The following is a 22,423-nucleotide window of genomic DNA, read 5'->3' on the forward strand; positions in this document are numbered from 1 at the left end:
TGTTCAATATCCCTCCCAGCATTCACTGTGCTCAGTGTTCTGGATTTCAGCCAATCTCACAGATAAGCAGTGGCATCTCATTCTCTTCATGGTATAGGTTGTTCAGCATCTTTTCATATCCTCATTTTCAAATTCTACATCTTCTCGGGCAAAGTGTCTGGGTCTTTTGGCCATGTTTATTGGGGTAGCTAATTTTCTTAATGTTGACTGTTAAAGAGTCCTTTGTGTATTTTAATAACAGTCTTTTATCAAAACTTTAAATGTTCCCCAGACTGTGGCTTAATTTATCATTCTCTTGGTAACAGCTACTTTTTAAATAATCATTTAACTGAAATATGGCTTATATATCAGTATAAAATATTCCTTTTTTATGAGTTCAGGTTACTGATTTTTAGGGTATTTATGGAAACATGTCATCATCGCTATGTAACTTTTCATTACTCCAAACACTTTCATTACTGCAAAAAAGAAAAGAAAAGAAAAACCTCAGTATGTTGTCCTTTCTCTTTTGATTTCCTCCGTAAGTTCCCAGCAACCATGAATCCCATGAATCTACTTTTACATCTTTGGATTGGCTTATTCTGAATATTTCACACAAATACAGTCATAAAATATGAGGCCTTTTGTGACTTCTTCTCTCCACATGGTTTTTTCAAAGTATGCTGATGAAGTACTTGCAATTTTTATGGATGAAAAATATTCATTGTAGCATATACAATACTTTGCTGGACATATTTTCATCAGATGATAGATGCTGAATTTTTTCCTCTTTGGGGCTATAATGAAAGTGCTACCATGAAATCTGTGTGCTAATTTGTGTGTAAATGTATGTTTTCATATCACTTGGCTATAGACCTAAGAATGCGACTGCTAAATCTTATGATATTCTATATTTATCAATTTCAGGAACTGCCAGTGAAGACATTATTTTACTAACCCATGACAATGAAGGAGCATACTAAATTCTCTTCATCTTTGTCAACACCAATCAAATCTTTTTTTTTAAATTTTAGTTATCCTAGCAGGAGTGAAATATGCCTTTCTGTGGTTTTGATTTGCATTATCTTAATGGCTGATGATTCTGAGCAAGTTTTCATATCCTGAGATTCTGTTTATCTCCTCTGTACATCTATTCTTATCTTTTGCTCATTTTATCTGTGGATTTTTTGTTTTTTTGTTTCATTTTGCACTGTTCTTTTGTATTCTAGATATAAGCCCCTTACCAGATACAACATTTACAAATATTTATCTCATTCTTTGAGTTGTATTTTTACTACTAAGTGGTATCTTTTAGACAAAAAATTTCTTAATTCTCATGAAGTCTAACTCATCTCTCATTTTCTTTTCCACTTGGGGTTTTTGTATCACATATAAAAAAATCATTCCCAAACCAAATATTAGAAATATTTACACTTCTGTTTTCTTTTGTGAGTTTTATGATTCTATATGTTACAATTACACCTTCAAAGAATTTAGTGGATAGTGTGAGCTATTGATCTTACTTTTTTTTCATGTGAGTATCCAGCTGTGCCAGCAATACAAAATTATTTTGAAGGTATTGTTGAAAATAAGCACATACAAGATTTTCTACACGGACATCACCCTGCAGGACACAGAATGCACTATGAATCAATTATTACTAACTGGTGATCTATTCTTAACAGGAAGAGCAAGCAGGTTTAAGATCAAGGGGGTAAAGCAAAATGCCCTCACTTAACATCAATTTCTGTGACCCAGATGGGAAATTTCTCTCTTTTTTTAAATTTACTGCTTAGGGTTTAAAAATCCTTGTTCTTAGAATTTCCACCAGGAAACACAGTCAGAGGACCACTAAGCTTTACACGGTATTTCCCAACCTGTCCGTTCAGGATATTCATGCCCAAGATCAACAAGGAAAGCAGCACAAGTGATGCCAGCCAAAAATAATCTAGAACGGATCTAAAGGATAAATAAAATAACTATCATTTCCACTCTGAGACGAGTGGTTGAGGTGAAAACTGTATTTTATGACATTAGCTGTGCCCTGTTATCTTTTCCAGGAATAGAGACCAACAAGAATAATGAAGAAATTGCTTCCAAATCATGTTACACAAAATAAGTGGATGTGTACAATGCACAGTGTGGACTGTGGTGCCCCGCCCGCCTGGGAATGGGGTGTCCATTATAACATATGCTAGCAGTACGGGTGGCTGGTGGCTCTCAGCTGGGGTTCCCTCCAGGAAGTGACCACAGTCAAAGGGCACTGCCCAAGGCACATCTCTCTGTCTCATCATGTACAAGCTGCTGGCAATTAACGGTCTTTGCAAAGTGTGGGAAGGTCCAGTCCATTGCCTCAAGGCTTGCAAAGTCATCCTGTGGGATCCTTGTAAAAATTAAATGAGAAAAAAAGGCATAGAGATAGTTGCAAAGTTTTGGTGTAATGGATCTGCATTTGAGTCCTTGATCTGCAACTTAAATACTATGTCTTTGACCTTGAATAAGTACCTTAATATTTCTAAATGCCATTTTTTTCATCCTTAATATTGGTTAATAACAACAGCTTGGACATCATTTTAAGAATGAAGTAACCTAAGGCATAGGAAGTAAAGCATAGTGTGCAATAAAATCAATTATTATTATCATAAATAATATTAGTATTGTAAGTAATATTAGGAAGAAGCACACCTGAAAGGGTTTAAGGATCTGATCTGACATTGTTTAAATTTTTCAAGGTTTCCTTGCCTATATTGGATCTCAGTTTTCTTCCCCTCAAAATGAAGGAAGCAGATGGAAAGTCATCAAGCTATCTTTCTGCTCCAAAAAGTTGTGATTCTTCAGATGCAGGGATTCAAATGATTTGCATCAGTGGGTTTTTCAGGACTAACAACCCCTGAGATGTTGATGATTCCTCTGCAGTGAAGGAGAAACGATGGCCACCCCAGCTCCTCAGGGGCCTCATTAGAGGCCTGCTCCCAGCAGTGTGGAGGATGCCTTATTATCAGGAGCTCTGGCATGTGGCAGTTTCTGTGTACCTGGTGCTTACACAGCCTACCTCTACCAGCAGGGAGCTTGGTGCCTGGCAGTCAGTCCACACAGAACTGAAAGGTAAACATAAAAGATTAAAATAAAATAGACACATACAACCAACTCAGACCTAAATAAATAAATAAATCAATGCAGTGCTGAGCACTGGTTTAGTACTTGTGCATTGCTCCAAGGGGCTGGGGGTACTCTGCCTTCTTCAAAGAACTGAAGATATAGTTATTCTATTTTATTTCAATTTATTTTCCTTATCTTTAGATGGTTTCTTGCTTACATTGTACAATTCCTTCACATAACAAAACAAAACTGTGTGCTTTCCCAAAATACATTTCAGTGACTCATACACATCATGAAGGCAATGGTCTCCAATATGATGAAATCATTAACATCTGAAACACTGGGTCACAGGGATGCAAATATTTAGAGATACTTCACACATTTCTAAGCCCAAAATGTGAGTCCCAGAACATGCATCTCCAAGGAAACCAAATCTTTGTATTATCCATTTAAAATTCCAACTCAAGAGACATACTATTTTTACAGTCACCAAATAGAACAAACAGGTGCTGCTGTAGATCTTAGACAAGACAATCCCGGGTGCCAATTCCAGCAGTGCACTCACTTGTTAGGTATCTTCAGGTATATCATTGCACTCTTTCATTTTTAAGCTCCTCACTATAAGCAGACACAACAATGGCCTCATCTCTTGAGAATCCAATGAGCTAAAACTACAGAGCACCAAATGCAGTGGCCAGAGCAGGGTGACTGTAAAATGACAGTTTTCACCTAACACAGTTCTTGTCATGGAAGGTAATTACATCAATAGAAAGCAGATGCTAATTATGAGTATATGCCTTCCATGTCTTCCAATTTTAATGTTATATATGAAATAATATTAATGTACAATTACACTTTCAGAGATATTTTAGAAATTTAAGAATACTGAATGCATGCATTCCCTTTCATTTCCAGACTAACATCCTAGTCCAAACTACTCTCATCTCTTAAAAGAATTACTAACGTTGCTATTTAAGTCATGTCTGCTTCTACTCCTGTTCTCTTGACAACCAATGTCCAAAATATACATCAGAACACATCTCTCACCTGCTTAAGTCCTCCTAACTGTCCCTTCCCATTATCCACAAAACACAATCCAGACCATAGGGCTGAAGAGCCCACATGTGTTGGTCTGTGCCATGGCATTGGCCCCCCCGCTGCTTTATTACATTCTAACCACAGTGACCATCTTCTCGACCTTCAAACTATTTAATTCCATCTTGAGAGCATTTGTACTTACTGCAATTGCTCTCCAGATCTTCCTCCTGTCACACTTGCACTGAGCTTATTTTTGTTGTAGTGTTTCTGATCTCTGCTCAGTAGACACCTCCCTTACAGAAGTGCCCCCCTCCTCACGTCCTTCAGCCCAAAGCATTGCTGTGTTGATCTGGCACCAAGTCAACCTTCTGAGTTTATAATATTCTCTTATTTCTAGTTATATGGTTATCTCCTTTCAACTAGAATGAAAGTTTAATATTACTAGATACCACTACCATATCCTCACCGACCTTTACAATACTTCAAGCATAGTAAGAATTCAATAGGCAGTTGTTGAATCGATTCTTGAAATTATTGTTTCAAGCGGAAATAGCTTCCCATATATTCAAATCATGTTCTCACTGGAATTTATTCTTATTTTTACCAACCATATATTTCATAAATTAAAAAAGCTGAGCTGGATTTAGAATTAAAAATTCAGGCCCCTATGATCTTTACAAAAAATGCCCAAGCACTGTGAAGTAGGTAGTTCTCACAATGCTGGCTCATTCAAGACAGTAACTTATCTAAACCTTGGAACTGAGATCTTGGCAGCCACTTGGCATTTTCCCTATGTCTCTCCCTGCCATTCTTTATTCCTATTTGTAGCAAAAATAATTGGCAAAACAAAATGTTAACACATTTGCAGGTATGGACTCTCATATCTGTAACTAGCTGTGAAAATAAACACATTCCAAGTTTTACACAGGATTAGGATCTGATTTAGTTGCAATGGTGTTCTTTTCATAACATCTCAAAACTTTTTGAATTCTGTTCTGAAATTTTTAATGTCGTTCCCTCCTTTAAGGTTGTTTCCTCCCCTTTTTAATCTTTCTTTTCATATTTACTTCATAAACTTCAAAAAGAAAAAGCACAAACATTATTGTTATTTCTTCTTTGTTTAACAAAGAACTAGATGCTATGGCAACAGCATTCAGAAAATGATCACTGAAAATAATTAGGGCTTAGACATGAACACAAATTATATCCAGGTAATATACTCAACAGGAAAAACGACGGCCTAATGATGAAGATAAACGTTTTTGCTCCACAACAAATGCCTGGTATGCCTGAGAAGGTCTCTATACTCCTGGAAACACTGACTGCATACTTTTACTCCTCTGTTGCCTCCTTTCTTACTGCTCCTGAACCCTGAACTCTGATTGAATACTCTGTGGTAACACAACACCAGAGAGCTCTTTCCTCTGTCACTGGCACAACTTTCACTTAACTCTTCCAGCTACACATTAACTTTTCCAATCTTTTCTTTCAGAGAAGTTCAGACAAAGCAAAAGAAAAAAAGTACTACTGTATTTGACCTTAAAGCAGATCACTTGAATTTCGGTGCAATTAAAAGCAGTTGAAATGTAAACCCCACAGTGAGCTTCTACTAGAAAGGCTAAGAGACACTTAGGCGTCCCTGGCATGCAAAGAGATAATGCCCATTTGAGAATAATGATAAAGCAGCTGCAGATGTTCAGTCAATTAGATTGCCTGATTAGTTCAACACTCCAATGCATCATGCAACTCAATAACGGATTGCCCCACTGTTGGTTTTCTGAAAGGCTTTAAACAGCATACCCACTGCAGCTGCTGGCTCCATCTCTGTTTCTGAACATTCCACGACTCACGTGGGGCGAGTCTTAGTGTTTTTCTTGGTTGCCAAGTTGCAGATGTTTCTGCTTTCTCATTTCCCCTCTTTAGAATACCTTTTTCATCTGAAACCCAATAAACCCAATGCAAAAAAAAAAATCTATATTCATTCTTCCAATTGCAAGAGCTGAAAACAGCCACATCATTGCCTACTGGAAAGGTTACATCTACAAGTACCAATTTGTAGTGTTATTATGGAGTAATACTGGAATTCAATTTACAGTTCTTCCACATTCCTATTATAAGTGGAGTGGCCTCTTGTCATTATCATTTGGATAGCCAGCATTCTCACTTCATACATATGACAATCTTTCTTAAGTTTTGACACAGAATCCTCCAGGACTCCAGCTCTCTAGGCTGCTTATGCAGCTCCAGCAAAGGACCTGACCTAGACTCTGACAAGCAAATGGACCCACTCCCCAGTTTGATAGAAAGATTATGGCAAAGTGATATAAAGCCAAAGAAAATTCACCTTAATAAAGGGCCACAGTGATGGCAGCACCAAATGTTTTCCAGAGAAGGCACACCACCAGTAACTGAACCAGAACCTAATGTTGGCTGTAGCATCTGTAACACTGGTTGTGAAGCCCAAGGTGCTCTTAAAGTTCTTGATTCTGTAACCTCTTGACTTAGCTTGGCTCTGTGGCCTTAACAGATAAATTTCTCTCTGATTCACTCAACATCCTCTCAAAAGAAATTCACAGATTCCCTCTCTACTGGCATCATGAGTCAGATTCAACTGCTTGCAATTAAGAATCCAAATACAACCAGTGTAGAATAATGAAGTGTAACTGATACAGAAGAGGTTGGTACATTGGCCCAAACGAGATAGATTATTTTTCTCTTCCTTAAAAATCCAGAGCTAAGCCACAAAGTATTCCAGTGGTCTAAGTTGCTTCTAACTTATTACACGTCTTCCACTGCAGGGAAAATCAACCTTCTACCACTGCCAAATTCTAATCCAAGGGGAAAAAGTACTACTAATGTTTTCTGAAAATGTTTCTTACTGATGTTTAGTGGTTTCAAGCAACATAAGTTTATGATCTTACAATTCTGGAATTTGAAAGTCTAAGGTATGTCTTCTGGGATAAAATTATGGTGTCGGTGGATCTGTTCTTGCTGCAGCTATAGTGGAGAATGTTTTCCTTGCTGTTCCCAGCTTCTAGAGATTGAGAGCTCTCCACAGTTTATGGTTCCATCCTCTATCTTAAAACCCCCCTCCACACCCATTGCTTCCACAATGAGATCATCTCTGATTGTGATCACCCCACCTGCTTTTACATGTACTCCATGACTACACTGGGTCCACCTGCATAATTCATTATGCTATGTAGAGATCCATTAATTTCATATATAGAGTCCACTTTGCCATGTGAGGTAGCATAATCAGAAGTTCCAGCTGTGAGGACACAGCTATATTTTGGGGACCATTATTCAACCTACCATAGCATGAAATCCAAGAGTGAAACCCATATCCTTTTCACTCATATCCTACCAATCTGAGATTAGGCACACAGCAGCAAGGGTGAATATATGCCCAGTCAAAAACTCAGTGGTATGGTATGGGTGAAGGATTCTGAAACCTAAAAGAAGATCAGAAAAAGACAACCTGGGCATGTCAGTCAGGACTATGCAAATTCAAATGATACACTTGAGAAAAGTTTAACAGTAAGACTATTCACAAGTATACAAAAACGTTACAGACAACCTACATGAGAAGGTGATCCACACTGAAGGCAACAACACCTAAGAGTTGTATCAGCCCTCGCTCTGATGTGGCAAAAAGAGAATATACTAATGTCTTAGGGTGACTGTGACAAATGACCACAAATAAGTTAAAACAACAAAATTTATTATCTCCATGTTCTAGATGAGAGACACCCAAAATGATAGTGTCAGCAAAGCTCCCTCTCAAGGCTCTAGGAAAGAATCCTTTGCCTTTTAGCTTTTGGTGGTGATGGAAGTCTTGGACTTCTTTGGTTTGTGGCATCATAAATCTCTGTCTTCACAAATTCTTTTTCCAGTATACTCTGTATATTCCTCTGGTTTTCAAGTTGAATTTCTCTCTCTAGCTCTCTCTCTCTCTCTCTCTCTCTCTCTCTCTCTCTCTCTCTCTCAGTCTCACTCTCCCCCCTCGCCGTCTCCCTCCCTTTCCCCCTCCCCCTCTTTTTCTGTCTGATATGTCTCTCTCTCCCTCCTTCTCATTTACCCCTCATCCGTCTTCCTCTCCTTTCCTCTCTCTCCCTCCTTAAAATGACACTAGTCATTGGGTTATGGCACATTCAATCGCAGTAAACTCATCTTGACCTGTAATGACTATCTCCAAACATGGTTACAATCACAGGTACAGGACACAAGCACTTAACTAACTTACAGAAGGACCTATCTAGGTTACCAGGCACTAGACAGGGGTCTTCCTGCATAAAAGGTATTCTCTCTAGCTCAGGAATGCAGCCACCTTACTGCAACCCACCATGAAAGCAGCGGTTATAATACACACTTTAACCATACTCTCCCCACACCTTGACACCCTGCTTCCCAGTGGCTGAACCCAACTAGAATCCAAGGTGACATCATGAGTGCAGCATTAATTCCATAATAATCATCCATCAAAGCTTCTTGGAACAGGTGCAGGCTGGAAATGGTTGTAGCATGGATATAGAAAAAACAGATTCTGCCTGCGGGGGGACAAAATGTTTCAATCACTATGATCTTTATGAAAACAATACCTAGAAGATTAACCAAACAGACAGTTGAAACCAATTAAATATGTTTTGTTTCCCACATTTTTGTGGCACCTAACTAGATTTATTATATCTTAAACATTAGAGTGACTACAAAATCTAAAAGATGGTAGATATTGTGGCTTAACTACCAAAGTGCAGAGAGCACCTGACTACCTTCCATAACAAGGGATCTTTTAATTTTGAGAAAAATTGTGGAGCCTTGTCCACAGGAATATTTCCTCTGCCAACATCCTGATGATGGCTATTTTCAAGATGCTCAGAGTGGCACAATGACACACAGAGGAACAAAAAGGAAGTTTTTGATAGGCATTTTCAGAGCATATGAAAAAGAATACAAATGAGGGAGAACTTAGCTAGGTTCAATACTCTATTGACTATAATTTATAAAAGTCCTTTAACATAGATAACTGTAATCTATAGAAACTAAATATAAAATACAAAAAAAAAAAACTGCATTAACACGATTTTAACAATTCGCAGTCATTCTCAGTAAACTAGGAGTTACTGATTGAAGCCCACTGGTGATTGCTCCCAAGACCATTCCTGATGACAGCCCACAAATTATCTAACCAAAATAAAAAGAAAACTGTAAGCATTTTAGAGTCATTAACATCAACTTTCTATTTTCGAAAAGCAGATTACTAGTGCAGTGCCATATAGAAATACTCATTCCTTTAATAACTTTTTCAAAAATGTATGTGACATTTAGGTAGATTCCTAAATGACTCAATTAATGCAGTATGTTCTCGTCTCTATTTGAGAAAGTTTAATGTATGCTCTAGTGACAGCTATAGTCTTTGTGTCCAAGTGCATATAAGTAAATGCATGCATGTTCACTGGAAAACAATTTCTCTCAATATTTCTCTTTAATTTCATATAACTTCTTACTCTCCCATTTCATGAGATACAGGGTGGTTTATCTGCCTGGTACTTTTGGAAACAGTAATCTGAACTAACACAGCTTGTTCCATGTATCTCTGCCTTTTGCTTGAATTGCAAAACTTCTGAAATATACTACGTGGCATAAGACCTAACTCAATTCCCATTATGGTTTAGATCTAGAATGTTCTTCCAAAATCTCATGTGTGTAAAACTAGAAAATGAGGGTGCTATACTCATCAGTAGATTGATACAATTTCAGTAGCTGACTGCGCTATTAGGATTTGGGCCCTATTTGGAAATGGATCACTGTGCACATGATAGATGGGTTTATTCTTGTCGCCGACTCCTCTCTTCTCTCTCTACTTCTTGTCTTCTGTGGGATGAGCAACTGTACTGCCCAGGCCTCTTCAGTACTGCTTCTGCCTTCAAGCCAGCCAACCATGGTCTGAAACCGTGAGCTAAATAAACATCTTCACCATTACACTGTTGATGGTTGGTATTTTGTCAAAGGATTCTATCTTTGCATGTAAGTGAGTAGAAAAAAGTTATCTACTGTTAACTTTGGGTTCAGCCTTAATAAGCACAGGTAGCCAAAAGAACCATCTGTCTTCCAATATGGCTTCTTCCAGTAATACAGTTGATAATGGTTTCTAAAACTTCTTCTGTGTTTCACTCCCCACTGTTTGCCAGAAGGTGAGTAGACAATGATTTCTATTTATTGGAGACCTTTGTTAACCCCTCCTGAAATGCTAGGACATGCACATGAAAATGTCTAATTTGGTGATACATATGGTGTCATGATATCAACTTGTGGCTTTGAGGCCTGCTCTTTAGTATACAAGGAAAAGCAAACAAATTTAGATGGTTAGACAAAATTTATGTGAGGCTATAGCAGTTAAGAGCTGTGCCCCAGAAAGGAAGCTTTAAGTCAAGGGTCTTACATTGCCTCAGTTATTTCTTCATCACCAGGACATAATACTCAACACCTCCAGTTTAAAGGAGGATAGACGTCTTTTGGCTCACATTTGTAGGAGTTTCAATCCTTGCATGGTTGGCAGCATGATGGAAGGGCCATGGTAGAGGACAGTGGCTTATACCATGATAGCAGAGAATCAAGAAAAGAGTTAGGAATGCAGACTAAACCCTACTAGATCACACCCACAGTGACCTACCTCTTCTGACCATACCTTACCTCCTAAAACCAAGTCAGCTAAAATGACCCATAATCTTGATTAGATTCTGAACACATGAGGCGTTGGGGCCATTTTGGATCTAAGTCATTACGTACAGCATCTTGAAATTGGAGGGCTTACTAGATACCAGTGATAGTAAAATCTCTACATTTCAGAGCTTCTGATGGGTTTTCACAAAACTGCCTGAGTTCACTCATTCAGAAGAAGTTTGGCTTTTTGTTTCAAATCTTGTTTGCTTGTTTGCTTCCCTCACTACTAAAGTACTCTGAGAGCATTCACAAAAAAACAAAAAACAAACAAACAAACAAACAAAAATAAACACTTATGTCTTACCTTGAGTTCAGCTTGGAGGAAAGTCAGTCTAATTCCAAAAAAGACCTGAGCATTACCCCACTTGAATTGCTGCTTCTACCAGCTGGAACGAGCAGAGGTAGAACCTTGGGAAAAAAACATTTAGGTATCTTCAAGGGCATAGGCAGCCTGAGCCAGAAGGCAAGAAGGGAAAGATGCTGGATATCTTTAATTCAGCATCAACAAGGCATGTAGCTTCAAGCTTCAGCACAGGTTAGCATCACTAAGGAAGTACTGCTGGTTCTGAAGAAAAACACTAAGAGCAAAGGTCTATTCTGAGGAAAATCATTTCCACCTATTTTAGGAACACTGAGCATTGTATTTTTAACTGCTCTTAGCAATATTTCTATCCCCGGTACCGAAAAAAAAAAATGTTGAAAAAAAAAAAAAAAAAAAAAAAAAAAAACAGTATTTCTTCATTTGTCACATATAGCTAGAGTGCCCTGTCTAGGCAAGCATTGCAAGCAACATCAAGCACCCTAAAAGTCAGTCTGTATTTGGGGTTAAATACTGAGAATTGTGGAAAGACTAATCCTGAAGTCATGCTACATGTCCCTCAGTTTAAGAATGGAAAGCTCCAAAATGATCACTTAGAAACTTTGGCATAAGGTCTTTAATTGCCTTTTGATTAGCACATGTTTGCAATACATAATGAAAACATTCACTGTGGAAAGATGGCTCACTTACACAACACATCTTACTCCTTTACAATTCCGCTAACAGTGATGTCAGCTTTGGGGGAACATGCCAGAACCTGGAATGGAAGTCAGGAGTCTTAAGCAAGAGTTGTCAACTCCAATAGCTCCTGGAAATACGCTTAAGGAATAGTAATAGCAGTCTTAAGCCCAAGGGTTGAAGGATAGGAGAGAAACCTAGCAGAGACAGAAGGCCAGACAATTCCATAAAAGAGACAACAAAGCAGCTTTGAGGGTGGAACAGAAAACACTCAAACCTGTAAAGAGAAATGCTGCATCCATGAAAGAGAAAGTTCATCATAAACTCAGTGTGAGAATCAGTGGAGATAAAGGGAAACATAAAAAATAAGAGGAAAAGGATCTTCAGTAAGATAAAATTAATGTGGTGAAGTTTTCTTAATTTTGTGCATTTATTTTCAGTGGCTGTACAACACATGCTCATCAGTTCAGTGGTTTAAAACAGCGTATATTTATCATATCAAGACACCCTCCCTTGAATATGGTCTAGGCAGTTTACACTAGCTTTTTGCTCACAGTATTGCAAGGCTGACCAAGAGATGTGCTCTCTCCTAAGACTGAGGGTCCCACCCAAGCTGATTCAGGTGGTTGGCAGAATTAATTTCTTAACCTTTATGACACTGAGTTCATCCACATCTTGCCAGTTGTCTGCTGAGGACTCCTCCCTGCTCCTAGAGGATGTACTCTGGATTCTGCCACAGTGGCCCCATAGCCCTTCATACCATGGCTCCTGCTTATTCTTAACCAAATGACATTCATTTCACTGACACTCCCCTCTGCAAGCTGCCAGAGAAAAGGTCCTGCTTTTACAGGACTCCCTTAATTTGGTTAGGCTCACATAGACAGTCTTGCTTTGCTCATAAAATATCACATTCTCACAGTTGCAGTTGCACCTATGCTCAAGTGAATTATATAACACTAGCAACACAGTGAGCTGGGGATTCTGGGACCACCGGAGTACCCTGCTTACCTTCTTGTGCCAAAATAAATTAATTAATGAATTAAATGTAAAAAGCTGCAATGTCTACACTGCCATTTTCTGAATTAGAATACTCAGTAACCAAAGGTAATCTTTTTTTTTTTTTTAACCAAGTGTAGTAAGTGTATACTGTTCAGCTTTTATTATGAGGTAAGAGTTTGGTTCATGCAGATAATTCTGCAATGAATGTTGAAACTAAGACATTCTCTATCACGTCTTGTTGGTATTAGAGCACAAGTGCACTTGCATCATTAAATTCTGGACTCTGCTAAACTAATAATGCCTGGATGAGAGCTCTGGAGATTAAAGGCAAGCAGACTTTTTACTCATTTCTAGTAGGGAAAAGGGTGTGTGATCATCTTGCACACAATACTAACTTTTTGAGTCCTTAAGAATAAAGACCCTTGGCCTCAGTTTCTGATGTTTCTTCTCTCAGATGACTTAAGAACTGCCAATTTCCAAAGCATCACTTAGAATACACTGGACAAAAGGAATCTGAGATCCTATTTTTACATAAAATTTCACACTAGTAACTGAAAGACAAAAAAATTTATTATTAACTTTAATTCCTTTAAATTTGAGTGTGCTCGGTATTTAACTTCTAAGAGTATTTCATCCTTAGACTCCACTTTTTCCTTAAGAATACAATAATGGAAAGATAATTCCTTTTGAATTAGAAGCATTTCTGGGATAGCAGAGATAGAATACAACAGAATAGAAATGTCATGGTGCCCTATTTTCAAGTATATTTGCTTTCACATGAAACTAGAATTTCTGAGTTATATACACACTATATCTGTATATTCGTTCTTGGCTATCATACAAAATACACTACTTGCTGCAGGTTTTAGCGAGAATGCTTTGCAAGTCATTTAATACAAAGAAAGTGTTTATTATGTCTCCAGCACATACTAACCATTGCCATGTTTTAGCCCAGTGTTCCTAATAATAGCAGCATCTACCTTAGAGACTCTCAAATGAGGTTCAGTACTGAGTCATCCAGTGAGCATCAGCTCACCTTGGATTCTTTAGCTCATCAAAGTTTCTTTCATGTGATTGGCTTAGGATGTTCCCAGGGCATCAGGCTTTCCTAAAGGCAATAAACTTAGTGGCACACACCTAAGACTTAAATCCCACCTCTGCCACTCACTGGTTATCGGATAGCATTGGACAAGCTACCTCTTAGCACTTCAGTCGTCTCATGTGGCATGTGGGAATTTCTCCACTGCTTGCTTTCACAGGCTATTTTAAGGATTAAATTGCACAGCCTATGCAAAGCACTTAGCAAAGTGCCTGTGGTAATATGTTCACAAAGTGGTAGCTATTAGTCAGACATATTAAACATCTACAACAATGGAAAATACAGAAGTCACATGCTTACTGGTGCTTTTTGTCAAAATAATTCTGTAATTTATTTAGATCACATATATTATAAACCATCATTGTATACTTAGAAACCTGAAAACAAAACCTACAGAATTTGTTTTCTTTTCCCTTTCACTAATATCCATTATGAATACTTTATTAGGAATATTTTGTCATTTTTCTCTCATTCAATTATAAGTTGCCAAGTTTTCTTTGCTTTTTCTAGCTTTACATTCATTTGTATCTGGGTGTAAAATTAAATATCTCAGTGGTGCCTTTGGGTCATATGCTGAGCTCTATCTTAACTGTAACAACCTGCCTCTGGGCCAAGCCTTTGCAACTCTTCTCATCTACTTTAATGTTTCTGACTGCTGTTATGTAAGCTAAATAGATAATTTCACTTTTCTACGCTTTTCCTTAAGGATGACCACACCCATGGGTCATATATAGTTACTGATATGTACACAACAATCATTTCAGTGCCTTAGATTTTAAAGGGCAGATAAATTAGAGGAAAATACCACTTTTCATGCATTAGACTAGCAAAAACAAAAAGAACAAAAAGCATATCCTATAATACTCATTAGAGATCTGTCTGTAATATTAAAAATCTGGGGACAACGTAAATATTTGACAGGAGAGGAATAGCTAATGAAATTATGATATCAGGCAGAGTGTTGATATAGGTCCAGACATAAGTAAATGGAATAACATTGTCCAAAAATAAATACATACAACCACCTCACCCTCCCACAATGATCACTACAATCCATAATTTTTTTAAAAAAAATTACAAAGGCAAATAAGTATTGGCAAGGAAGTAGAGAAATTGGAAACATTCAATATTGCTGTTGGGGGAAAAAACTAGATCAGTCTCTGTAGTAAACAATTTGTCAGCGCCCCCCAAAATTACAGTTAGTATTACTGTATGACACAGCAATTCCACCTCTATTCACATACTCAAGAAAACTGAAAACACAAAACCTTGAACATAAATGTTCAAAGTATCATTACTCATAAAATCTCCAAAGTTGAAACAAATTTCCATCACCTGATAAATAAATAATGTACACATGCATTGGAAAGTTATCCATAAAACCAATGTGTTCATACATGCTACAAAGATAAACAGTAGAAATACCATATAGAGTAAGGCATCCAGGCACAAAAGCCTGATGTACCAGTACTGTATGAGCCCTTTGATATAAAATTTCAGGAATACAGAAACTCATAAAGACAGAAATTATATTATTTGTTAGTAGGAGATAGTAGATAATAAAATGGAGAATGACTGCTAATAGGTCTCTTGTTGGTTCTGGAGTTACCTAGTAGTGCTGTTGACACGTTGCAAATGTACTAAACCTTCTGACCTGTGCATTTTAAAATGATAAATGGTGTTGCACATGAATTGTATCTAAAGAAAAATCTATTAAAGTTGTAGTCTAATTTCTAAAATTTCTGCTTATTTCACTAAATTAAAGCCTTTTAAATATTCTCTCACATTTAAAGATTTTCCAGTATTCTTTATGTTGTTTTATTCTAATAAACTTTTATTTTTCCCAGTGGTATACTTCTAATTGGAACTGGTCACCAGTGGAAAGTAAACACTGCCAAACTGAGTTATGCTCATTGCAATTTCGAAAATTCCTGAAAAAATTCAGAACAGTTTAGCTTCTATCAACTTCTTCCTGAAGAATTCACAATGCTTCCATGGACTTTGTCTTACCACCAAAAACAGTTAAGAAATTGTTGGTAAGAAAGGGAACATGTGATATTATCCAGCAAACGCTTATTACAAGGGAAAAGAGCAGAAACACTTTTATCAGAAGCTCTACATATTAAAAATCAAATGATTAGAAATGTTTGAGGAGCTCAATTATAAGTCATTGTCTCTTAGGTTTCTCCACAAAGCAACACACACACACACACACACACACAGAGGTTCAAATATCAGATCTTTGTGAGCCCTTGATTTAGGGGAAGATACTGGAAGGAAGACTTTATTCCTCCCTTTGCTCTCCTCAATATCCTCCCATTTTGGTGCCTATGCCTTAATTCGTGTGGAATCTTTTTTTCTGGGGAGGCTTCTCAGCTTCCAGCCCAGCCCAGCTATAAATTTCCATGGAATCTTGCACTCTCTTTTGGAAATGCAATCCTGGATGCGTAGTTTTCCTATATTGCCCATCCAGGTACATAGTATGCAACTCCCTAGATCCCCACAAAGCCTCCCACCTTGTACCTTGCCGCATCCCAGAATATTCCACCACACTCCTGAGACTCCTTCTAATATTAAGATCCTTCTCTTGCTTCTTCTTGCCTCAGCTCCTTCCCCCTCTCTTCCTTTCCTTTCTTTCAAACTAGAATTTCCATTTTATTCATAAAGAGCCTATAGAGGTATATAGAAGAAATATCTCACAGATTCATAGGTTCAGAAATTATCCTCATACACACATATCTGAAAAAAATCAATTCACGGAACTTGCCATATCAAAAACATTTCAGTGTTCCCATCTATAAAACAAAGGAAGGTAAACAGCTAAACTCCACAGAAAAATATAAATCCAAAGTTATATATAATTTGTTTCACTAAAATACAACAGAAATTCATTCTCAAAGCCAGATGGAAATACATACAATTTCTTGAGTAGAGGAAAAATACTCCTTATCCTAGCCACAAGCAAGGAAGAAACAATTTCATAAATCAGTAATAATTGCAATTACATTAAAAATTTATATATAAATAAAGGTTTTATAAAGGATGAGATAAAAATAAAAAAAGACTGTACATTATTCTATTAAAAATTCCTTTAAATTACATCTACTCTTTAGAATGGTTTAATGTGTTTTTGCATTATACTTTTAAGCTTACACTAAATTTTTTAAAAGTCCTTCTAAAACATAGTGAGGTTTTTTTTCCATATACTACATAAATTTGAAAATTATTCCTGCATACATTTTTCTACAAATGCATGCTTTCAAAAATAAACTCAAGTAAAGTCTTAAATCCTGCCTCCCTACTGGAAACAAGGAATGTTTATTTCCTAGGTTCAAATTTCCATGTAAAAGCTTATTTTACGTTCTCAGATTAACCACTGATTCCTGTGCAATCTGAGTGACCAAACTTAGCCTTCTAGTGAGAAGCAACAGTCAATTTATCTGCAGTCTTCTTACTATACCTTAGAGGCAGGTAAATAAATACCTCCCCAGAGTTTCCAGTGTCTGTGGCTTCATTCAAAAATGAAAACAGAACACACATCTCTCCCTGGAGAATGATGAAGTTACTACACCCAGAACACAAAGTCAAGTCGCCATGACCTAAATTTAGGAAAAATGCTATCCAGGGAGCCGTGCTAAAGATGTTTTAGATGAATGGCTGTTACGGAATGGGTAGTGCTTCCACGCAAGAGATATTTCACTAAAATATCATTAATCCAAGTGAAACCAGCAGTATCTTTCTAACAAGTTGTGATTTCTAACTGTTCAAACTTTCTGAGTGATTGTATTAAAATTCCTCATTCAATTGGCTACACAGCATTACTATTCCATTATACATTTTCAAGAGTAGGGAGAGAGAGAGAGAATAAAAAAGAATTATAGTACCGTGTATGTTACTGAAATGACCTCAAACCTAAATAGCATAGTTCCCTCTCATTTAACCAATGCATATTTCATTTTTACTATCATATAAGATCTCAAGTTATTCTAAATTATTCATGATCACTCCTTCCCAGTAACATCCATATGTTCTCACGCACCCAAAAGAGAAAAGCCATTTCCATTCTTGATTACTAGCATTTGCAACTTATTACCTTCCTTTCAAATGAAAGAAGGTTGAATCAAAAAAATAATCACTGGTATGTGGGCAACAGTTAAAGTCCAGTGTCACATACTAACATTAATTTTAGCCAAAAGTTTCATGTTGAATTAATGATGTATGCTACTGGCGGAAATCTGATTAGATAATTTAATTTTAATTTTATTACTGAAACATTGGAGATTTTGCAGAACCTTGAAACATAGCTGTCACAAAGCAAGCATTCCATATATATTCGTTCAATGAACAACAGACATGACAATTTCATTTTAAATGTTAAAAGGAGATACACGTATTTTAAATGTTCCATATACTTACTGAAATAAATTTTCTGTAAATACTTAACAACTTATAAATTAAATATTGAAAATATTAACTTTTTTCCAGGGTCAAATATATGTTACTTATTAAATCCATATTAAAGAAAGCCTAAATGACTGTACACTTAAAAATTCACTTTTTCACTATGTTATCAACAAAGCCAGAATATCTAACCTGTAATTAGACTCTGGTTATAAAATGTTAAAGAAAAAGTTAAAATATAAAATACCACATGAAGAATATATAAAGAAAATAGGATCCAGCAACCTATTGTCAGAAGTTGTTGTCTGAAGTGTCACTATTATTGAAATATATGCAAAAACTAAAAATTGTATCACTTTAAGGAGGTTTTCAAATAATGCTTCACTTTTTTTTAGTGGGTTCATGTTCTGTGAAATCCTGCCAGATCAGCTAGCATTAAATGAGAATATTTTTCTTCCCAACAGTAGAATATGGACACCTGTTCTCTACAAACCCATTCTGTAAGTTCACTCACAAACACAGTCATTAACCCTCAAAGTATTCCATCAGGAAGTTAGGAATCATTAGATATTTATAGTTGGCTGAAGTTACATGTTCTGGAAAGCCTTGGGGGCATAAACGATCTCATAACTTATTACACTTTCCATGTGTTCTAGAACTGAAAGTGGACAAATTCACAGGGCTTAAATCACTATTTCAAGACTTAAAAGACCTATCTACTTTAACTTAAAAACCTTGTGAATTTTTCCCCTTCCTTAACAAGAGTCAAGTAATGAAATGTATCTCTTTCAGCAGTGAGCCAACAACTGCATTGAGTACAAACAGGATAGCTGTTGTAATTAAGTAGCAGAGAATATCAGATTGAATAAAAAGCAGCAACTATATATGCCCTTTCCAAAAGATATCCTTTCAAATATAGGCCTGACAAATTGGAAGAAAATTTGAAAAGATTTACCATGTAAGTCTAACCATAAGAAAACTGTGTTATATATTAGTATTAGACAGTGCAGATGCTAACATAAATACAGTACTATTAAAATTTTAAAAACCAATAACATATAATAATAAAAGGATCATATTCTTAGGATGACATAATCCTAAGTGTGTAGATGCCTAATAACAAGAGTTTCAAAATACCATAAGTATAAAATGATACCTCTAAAGGGAGAAAGAGAAATATCCTCAATAATAGTTGAAGACTTTAAGAGTAGTGTTAGCTATGAATAAATCAAGCAGATCTGAAAATTCTCATAAAAATATAAATAAGTACATGACCTCTGTAGAAGCACAGAAAACTCAGTCACTCAGTTAGACCTGACCAGCATATAAAGCTCTAACCCAAACCACCAGTATATACATTCTTTTCAAACACATTGAGAACATCCACCAAGACAAACCATACACTGCTTCACAAAATACAGTGCAAAAAGATCAAGGGACTGAAGCAATAGTATGCTATGTGATCACAGAAGTTCTAAATTAGAAATTAACAACAAGGGATAAAAGTTCAAAATATAAATATTAGAAAATCAGTTATACTTCTAAATAACACAAGATCTACAGGAAAAAAAATTAATATGAATTAGAAGGTATATTGGAATCATAAAGTCATGATATATAAATACTCTGTACTGCAGAGGAAGCAGTAACTGAAGTTCATAGTTTTACCTTCACAGAAAGAAAGGCTTAAAATCCATGCTCCATAGTCTCACTTTAAGAAGCAAAATTAGTAGAACTAATGAAACTGAAAATAAGTGTACCAAAGAAAATGCTATTTTAAAAGTGCATGAGTCAATGAAATTTATAAAAGACAAATAACAGGGAAAATCAACAAAGTGAAATATTGTTTCTTTGGTACTTTAGTAAGGTTGATAAGTCACTAGCAATACTGCTCAGAAAATGTAGATATAGGAGAGAACATAAAATCTAAAAGAGTAATAAAAAGGACAATAGCACAATAGGGCATAAAAACATTAAAATGAAATGAGGGAAAATATGGTGATCGATTTCATGCCAATAAATTCAGTAAAGTTGATATAAAGGAAAACTTTCCTCAAAAACACAAATTACTACCATTAATGCCAAGTGAAGTAGAAAATCAAAGTAAACCCAGATCTATTTAAGAAATTGAATTATAATAAAAGCTTTACTCATAAAGCAAACTTCCATCAACATAGCAGCATTGGAGAACTGCAACATAAATAACACAAATCTTACAAAAAAAAAAAAAAAAAAAAAAAAAAACCTTCCAAATCATAAAGAACACTTTCTAGCTCATTTTATGATGCTAATGTCATCACAATATCAAAACCTTAAGAAATATTAAGGAAAAGAAAATTACGGGACAATATTATCTCAAAAAGTAATTTTTGAATCATTTACAACTAATCTTAAAACTACACAATACATATAAATGGTAGAAAATCCTCAGCACCTCAAAAATGTCATCATTTTCATGATAAAATTCTTGGAAAAGTAACAGAAATAAGACACTTCAGCATGACAAAAGAACTCAACAAAATCCCACAGCTATTTTTATTGGTGAATGTTTGTAATCCATAAAAGCTGCAGTCATCTTGAGAATTGGTATGTCAACATATAACATCATAATGAGTTTTACTTTCCCTTCTCACTCAGTTTTCCCTTCCACTCCTTAACCCACACTGGATTCCTGATGTTGAAAATTCAACCTTTTCTGTTCTATACTCAGAAAGAAGACAAAAATATCTATTGTCACTCTTCTAGTTGCCATTATAATGCAGGTCCTAGACTGTGATAAGGCAAAGAGAATATAAGTATTCAGAGAGGAAACAAATGTAAAACTGCCAGTTTCAACAAACAATAGAACTGTGGATTAGAAACTTCTCTTAAAATCTAAAAAGGAAAAATAAACCAAATTATAGTGTGAATTAACAATGTTGCAAAATCCAAGATTACAGCACTACTTGGATTTCTAAATATGTTAATAAAAAACGAAAATAAAAGTTTAAAGGTTGCACTTAAAACAGTATATGATAATATTAAACACCCAGGAATAAATCTCACAAATGCATGCAATAGTCCTTTACTGAAAGTCACAATCATAGTTATAGTTGAGATAAATATGATGACCTAAATAAAAGGGAGACAGGCTCTGATCACTGATTGACAGGTTCAGTACTGTAAAGATGTTTATTCTCCCTAACATGGTTGGTACTTAGAGTGCAATTCCTTTCAAAGGACCAACAGATCTTATTAGAAATAGATAATTCTAAATTTTACATGGACTAGCAAAGAATTTACAAGCACCATAATCTAAACAGAAAGAAAAAAGAAAGAAAGAAAGAAACTGAAAGATAGTATTGGATTTCAAAACAATATCTGAGATAGTACAAAATTCACATAATGACAGACCAATATATCAGTACAAGGGAATAAAATAGAGTTCAGACGCCACATATATGCTAGCTAGTTAGCTGGCTCGCTTGCCTGCATGCTTGCACCCTCTCTCGGTCTCTTTTCCTCTCTCCCTCTTCCCTCTCTCCTTTCTTCTTTCCTCCCTTCCTGCATTCCTGCCCTCCTCCCTTCCTTCCTCTCTTCCTCCCTTTTTCTCCAGGCAAGACACTAAGTCCTACATGAAACTGAAAGTCTTTTTATTAAATGTTGCTGAAAAATGGATATAACTTTAAAAATGATCCCCAAGCCTTATGTTACTCTATAAACAAGTATTTATTTGACACGGATTGTAACTCTACACATAAAACATCAAATTATAAAGCTCTCAGAAGAATCCATAGGAGAATATTTTCACGAACACAGCAGTCAAGCAAAATGTTAATTTCAAAATTTTAAAACATGATAAACTGGATTTCATCAAATTTAAAAGTTCTCCTCATAAAACCATCATCAAGAAAATTAATAAGCAAGCCACAGTATGAGAAAAAATATTAGCAACACACTTGTGTGCTAAATATATAAGTAAATGATGAAAACATAAAAAGTCACAATGGGCAATAGACTTGAACAAAAACTTCCCTTAGAAGATATATAAATGATAAATTAGCATATAAAGAGATGCTCAACAGCATTACTCATGCAAATTAAAACTA

The 22,423-nt window shown here is 36.0% G+C and overlaps 1 protein-coding gene across 7 annotated transcripts in view; it reads right to left on the minus strand.

The window, feature by feature from the left end:
- The window catches only part of Cntn3 (contactin 3), a 319,453-nt gene that overhangs the window by 273,721 nt on the left and 23,309 nt on the right, over nucleotides 1–22,423 (minus strand). Inside the window, exon 1 of one of the 7 annotated variants that reach the window (XM_063260260.1) lies at nucleotides 11,144–11,242. The exons of the other annotated variants lie outside the window; for them this stretch is intronic. The gene's annotated coding sequence lies outside the window, so the exon portion shown is untranslated. Of the gene's footprint in view, nucleotides 1–11,143; nucleotides 11,243–22,423 lie in introns of those variants that run through there. 7 annotated transcript variants of the gene reach the window in all.

The sequence above is a fragment of the Cavia porcellus genome, unplaced genomic scaffold (genome assembly GCF_034190915.1).
Source record: "Cavia porcellus strain 051 isolate PalLab524CR breed Dunkin Hartley unplaced genomic scaffold, mCavPor4.1 scaffold_13, whole genome shotgun sequence".
In the NCBI taxonomy this organism is placed as follows: domain Eukaryota; kingdom Metazoa; phylum Chordata; class Mammalia; order Rodentia; family Caviidae; genus Cavia; species Cavia porcellus.